This window comes from Echinops telfairi, unplaced genomic scaffold (assembly GCF_000313985.2).
Source record: "Echinops telfairi isolate 266 unplaced genomic scaffold, ASM31398v2 ScPeMD7_7462;HRSCAF=8500, whole genome shotgun sequence".
Taxonomy (NCBI): domain Eukaryota; kingdom Metazoa; phylum Chordata; class Mammalia; order Afrosoricida; family Tenrecidae; genus Echinops; species Echinops telfairi.
In genome coordinates this window covers 4,272,092-4,278,299 of record NW_022111362.1, presented here as the reverse complement: position 1 = coordinate 4,278,299, position 6,208 = coordinate 4,272,092, and the positions used below count along the sequence as shown (strand labels likewise).

Sequence of the window (6,208 nt, the reverse complement as noted above, 5' to 3'; positions counted from 1 at the left end):
AAAAGAATGCTTAGTGAGTGATGCTTCCCTCATAGAGAGTTACAGAATACAGCTAGATCAGAATGATGTTTGTATGGATAACCTTGAATCGACTCTCATTAAGAAAATCAACCCCAACTTTATTTATTTTAGCGGATTGTTGTTGTTAGGTGCAATCAAGTCAGTTCTATCCCATAACAACCTTATGCACAACAGAATGAAATGCTGCCCGATTTTGTACTATCCCACAATTGTTCCTATGCTTGAGCCCATTGTTTCCAACTGTCATTCCATCTTGTTGAAGGTTTTCTTCTTTTTCACTGCCCCTCTACTTACCCAGGCATGCTATCCTGTGCCAGGGACTGGTCTCTCCTGACAACATGTCCAAAGGTGAAGGTTTATATCAGTCTTAGACTCCACAATTTTTGCACATTTAGTTTCAAGGTTCAGGAATACCTGTTACTGTTTTAGCCAAAGACAGAGATCAGATTGATTCAAGAAACTAAGTTTATTTTGAAACATGAGACAAAAGAAAGCACTGAGGCTTTCTATCTCCAAACTACTTCAAAGATGCAGTGAAAATCACGGAAGATACATACCTTAAAATATGTGACAGGTTTTGAAAATAATCAAGGACCCCATAACAATTGACAAAGGAAGCCCATTTCACAGGAAAACAATACTTTTCCTGAGGGCATTCTCATTTGATAGATTATCAGTTGATACCTTCATTACTGCAAGGGCTGTCAGACTGGCTGAGGTTTCAGGCTCCATTGCTTATGATTATCTATCAAAATGGCCTTGCTTGCCTCCTTCCTGAGTCAGAACATCTATACTGAGTAAGTTGAAAAGGAATTTTTACTGCAAGGGCTGTGTTTGTGTTTTATGACAAAGGAAAGATGGGACTTTCTACCCCCATAAAGCGTTCCTGTGTCTGAAATTCACAGGGGCAGTTCTACCTTGTCCTTTAGAGACACTAAGAGTCGCCATCAACTTGATGGCCATGAGTTTGGGTTGGGCTTGGTAAATTTCAGCAGACTAAATCTTAAACCATGTTTCATTTCTAGTTTTGATTAACACTGTCACCTCCTCTATCACCATTACTTATTCCACTGTCTCCCTGTGTTTCCTCTTTCAATTTCTCTTCATTGATTAACTGTGGACTTTGGTAAATGCTGCACTTTTTATCTTAAGTTGTTGCTATTCTACCATAGGGTAGGTTCCTTTACAGACCTTAAGGGCAACTAAGGGGTGGAGGTGAGAGGTCCCATCTTTAAAAAAAAAAAAAAAAAGCTTAAAAAATACTACTTTTTATTGGGGGCTCTTACATCTCTTATCATAATCCATACATTCATCCAGTGTGTTAAGCACACTTGCATATATGCCGCCATCATCATTTTCAAAGTATTCTCTTCCCACTGGAGCCCCTGCTATCGGTTTCTTGTTTCTTCCAGTTTCCCGGCCCTCCCTCCCTCCCTCACGAACCCTTGATAAGTTGCAGATTATCTTTTCCATATCTTACATCATCCTCCATGCCACCCCCCTACTTTTTAGTTATTTGTCCTCTGGGAGAAGGTTCTAGATTGATCCTTGTGATCGAGTCCCCCTTTCTCCCCACTTCTCCCCTAATCCTCCTGGTCTCACTTCTCTTCTTTTTGACCCTGAGGGGTTTATCTAGCCTGGATTCCCTGTGCTGCGGGCACTTACCTGTAGCAATGTGTATGTTCTGGCCTAATACTGATTTTTATTCTACTAGTAAGCCTGGCTTCTTTTATGATTTTGAATGTTGTTCCATATTTTCTCATTCTGTCCAAGACCAAGCTGGGCAACATCTAATCTTCTGGTCTCAGGTTTGTGGAGATTGGTGTATGTATATTTTTCCTGTGGAGTGGAAAATATGAGGCTTTCTACTCCCATAAAGAGTTACAGTCAGTCGCTTCTTGGCCTTTTGGCTAAGCTCAAGTGTAGTATCTGTTCTCATTAGTTTAATATCTGATACATCCTCTATCCGAGGACAGTATATTGAATTTTTGGAGCAAGGAGATGGAATAGGAGCTTGCTCCATCCACTTCATGCATCGACCTAATATTGAAGTACTTCCAGGAATGGTGCACCCCCTTTGGGGGAAAATAGAGGGGACAAAAACAGAGTTACAGTCTCAGGAACCCATGCCAGCAGTACTACTCTGTCCTTATAGCACCATTATGAATCAGAATCTACTTAATGGCAGGAACGGTGATAAATGAGCATTGGTAGTGTAGCGGGTTACAATGGCAATGTGTTTGGTTTTTCTTTTGTTTTGGTCTTTAGAGAAAGGTTATATGTGAATTCTGAGTACTGCAAAGTAGGGTGACTAGTTACCATATATAATCGTGTATAAGCCGAGTTTTCCAGCACATTTTTAATGCAGTTTTTATGGTAAAATTAGGTGCCTCGGCTGATATTTGGGTCAGCTTATACTCGAGTATATACGGGGGTTCCTGGTACTGAGTTTTCCAGGACTTGAGACTTTCTGTGATGAGTAAACCAAGACGGGCTAGTCATCCTACAGTGAAAACTTTTCTAGTATCTAACACTGGAAACAAGCACCTGCGTTTGTCAGAATTACTATGGATTTAGATTTGATCTGATTTATCTTCCTACTAGCTACAAAACTTTTGAGTGTTTAGGTTTTTCTGTGATGGGAATCACATAAACTCTTCCTAAGATTGCCATTCATTGATAAGTAAGTCTTCCTGTTAGAAAATATTACCTCCATGTAAATCCAACAAATTTATTTCTCAGCTTGGATTCTATCCCACAAAGTCAAGAAATTGATGTTACGCAGACAGTCAGACTATTGAGGCCTATACCATGTGTACTCCACGCACATGCTCCAGTCTATTATAAGTCATAATTTCATGTCCCCTAACCCCTTGCCCACTTTCATCTGGACATAGCGCAGGAGAGTCATCCGTTCCATAATGGAAGCCCTGCCTTTAAGTAGAAGAGGACCCTATACAGTGGGTCTTGGCATCTATGTTCTAGATCTTCAGGCATTTTCTTACTTGCTGTTTTCTTTCAAGTCTAAACTTCTGCTTCCATTTCTTTTATAGTCCATTCTGGGGGGGAAGGGGTTACCCAAGCTGCACTTTTCTTAAATACCTATTTCATTCTAATTATTTATAGCCCAACTCAGCCTTTGCAGCCTGTATTCCAAAGGTCTTTATTTTTTGGATCCATGTCGTTTACACAAGGTGCCATTGAGTTGGCTCCAACCCAGAGCATTTCAATGCACAACAGAATGAAACACTGCATGGTCCTGTACCAGCCTCACTTTTGTTCCTATGTGTGAGCCAATTGATGTAGCCACTCTGTCAATCCACCTCATTGAGGGCCTTCCTCTTTTCCAATGTCCCTCCACTTTACCAAACATGATGTCCTTCCCAAGGGACTACTCTCTCTTGATAATATATCCAAAGTATGTAAGACATAGTCTTGCCATCATTCCTTCTAAGTAGCACTCTGGCTGTATTTCTTCCAAGAAAGACCTGTTTGTCCTATTAGCAATCCATGGTACTTTCAATATTCTTCTCAAGCACAAAAATTCAAATGCATCTATGATTCTTCAGTTTTCTTTATTCAATGTCAAACTTTCACATGCATATGATACAATACAGAAGACCATTGGTCGGGTCAGGCTCAACTTAGGTCTCAAAGACACATCCTTGCTCTTCAATATTCTAAAGAGTTCTTCTGCAACAAATTGACCAAACGCAATACATCTTTTGATCTCTTGATTATGGCTTTCATGATTATTGATTATAGATCCAAGCAAGATAAAATTCTTGACAACGTCAAGCTTTTGTACATTTATCATGATTCACTTGTAAGGATTTGGGTCTTCCTTACTGTAGTCCATGCTGAAGGCTGAAATCCTTGATCTTCATCAGCAAGGGCTTCAATTCCTCCTCACTTTCAGCAAGCAAGGTTGTGTTATCTGCAACCTGTGGGTTGTTAATAAACCCTCCTCCAATGCTGATACCCCACTCTTCTTCACATAATTCAGTTTCTCTGATGATTTTTTTCAGCATTCAGATTGAACAACTATGGTGATTGAGCAATCCTGATGCACACATTTCCTGATTTTAAAACATGTAGTACTCCCTTGTTCTGTTTGCACAACTGCCTCTTGATTCAAGTTTAAGTTCTTAGTGAGCACAATGAAGTATTCCCAAATTCATGTTCTTCTCAAGATTATCCAGTTTATTTTGGTCCACAGAATAGAAAGCCTTTGCATAGTCAATGAAAGTAAACTAGTAAACATCTTTTGGTATTCTCTGCTTTGAGCCAAGATCTATCTGATATCAGCAATGATATCCCTTGTTCCATTCTCTTATGAATCTGACCTGAACTTCTGGCAGTTCCCTGTCAATGTGCTGCTGTAACTGTTATTGGATGATCTCAAATAAAATCTTACTTGTATGCAATATCAATTATTTTGTTCTATAGTTTGGGAATTCTGTTGGGTCACCTTTCTTTGAAATAGCCACAAATATGGATCTTGTCCAGTCAGTTGACCAGGTGGCTGTCTTCCAAACAGATGAATGAGTGCTCCAAGTGCTTCTTCAGTTTTCTGAAATATTTCAATGAGTATTCCAGATCCATAGACCTGACAAAACTTGCTCTCTCCTTGGCCTCTATCATTCTCTTTCTGAAACAAGTCAATCACATTCCATTCTTACCTTAAATATGAATGTAAACTTCTTTCTTGGTCAAACTTCCACAGGAAGAATTCCCTGGCTACATTTATTTTCCTCATTGATCTCTCCTTCATCTCTAGATCTGACCATCGGTGTTATTCAGATTCTCATAGAGCACTTTCTCTTTCCTAGTGGGCCTCTCTTCTTTCCCTGAATCATTTTTCAAGTTCCTAGAGACAGAGAGTCATCATGTCTGTGTCTGAGTAGTGAGCATACCCTATTTTCAGCTCCAGCTTTCCTTGTAGTGAGCAGGGCCATGTGACAAGTTCTAGTTAATACACTCTGAACAGAAGTAATGTGTCATTCCTTGGTTGAGACAGTTAAGAGCTACCATGATACCTCCTTCATCTTTCTTCGCTTCCTGCAACAATCATAGATATCGTATGAATCACATGATACTTTTACCAGACAAGAGAGTCTTGGTCAACTTGGTTTCCTGAATGACAGATATTGCCCCCAGTAATATGCTTTAGACAGATAAAGTAAGCAAGAAATAAACACTATTCTGTTAAGTCTCCGATGGGGGAAGGGGCTTTTCATTTGAAGCATCTATCATTGTGTAACATTAATACAACTGCCTTACTCTAACAACCTCTACTTTTATTTATCTAACACCTCGAGTGAAGGAAGGACCTCCAGTGTGGATTCAGTAAATTTAAGTTTCTAGTCTAAATTAGTAGTTTTATGGGAAGGTAACTGGAATATGGAATTGGTACATGCAAACACTTAAGAAGCTGTTCTCAGCAGCATCACACCCAGTGAAAACCATTCTTGAAGCTTCTGGATAGGACAATTGTCTGTTCTGGCCTCAAAAGCAAACCCTGGAATCCAGCTACATTCTGAGTTAGATGCAAAACAATAATTAGGATCCCTTTAGGTGTGTGGCCTTGGAATAATTACAGACCTCTCAATGTCTGAAGTTCCAGATCTGCAAATTGGCGTAACAATCTCAGGATTCCAGGGGACCTGGAGCCCGAAGCTCTACCCTTCTGGGAAGGCCAGCATATTTTCCAGCAGAGACTTTTTAAAAAATCATTTTATTGGGGGCTCTTACAACTCTTATCACAATCCATACATACATCCATAGTCTCAAGCACATTTGTACATTTATTGCCATCATCATTCCCAAAGCATTTTCTTTCTACTTGAGCCCTTAGTATCAGCTCCTCATCTTTCCCCTCCATCTCTCACCCTTGATAATTTATAAATTATTATTATTTTGTCATGTCTTACACTGTATGATGTCTCCCTTCACACACTTTTCTGTTGTCTGTCCCCCAGGGAGGGGGTTATATATAGATCCTTGTAATCGGTTCTCCCTTTCTACCCCTCCTTCCCTCCACCCTCCCGGTACCACCACTCTCACCACTGGTCCTGAGGAATTCATCTGTCCTGGATTCCCTGTGTTTCCATTTTCTATCTGTACCAGTGTACATCCTTTGGTCTAGCCAGATTTGGGATTATGATGGTGGGGGAGGGGAGGAAGC

The 6,208-nt window shown here is 40.1% G+C and overlaps 1 non-coding gene across 1 annotated transcript; it reads left to right on the top strand.

Annotated features, from left to right (window-relative positions):
- The first annotated feature begins 1,911 nt into the window (after positions 1-1,911).
- On the top strand, positions 1,912-2,098 carry LOC115873123. The gene has a single exon (XR_004048240.1). It is a non-coding gene; the product is annotated as a U2 spliceosomal RNA (small nuclear RNA).
- Positions 2,099-6,208: the final 4,110 nt, after the last annotated feature.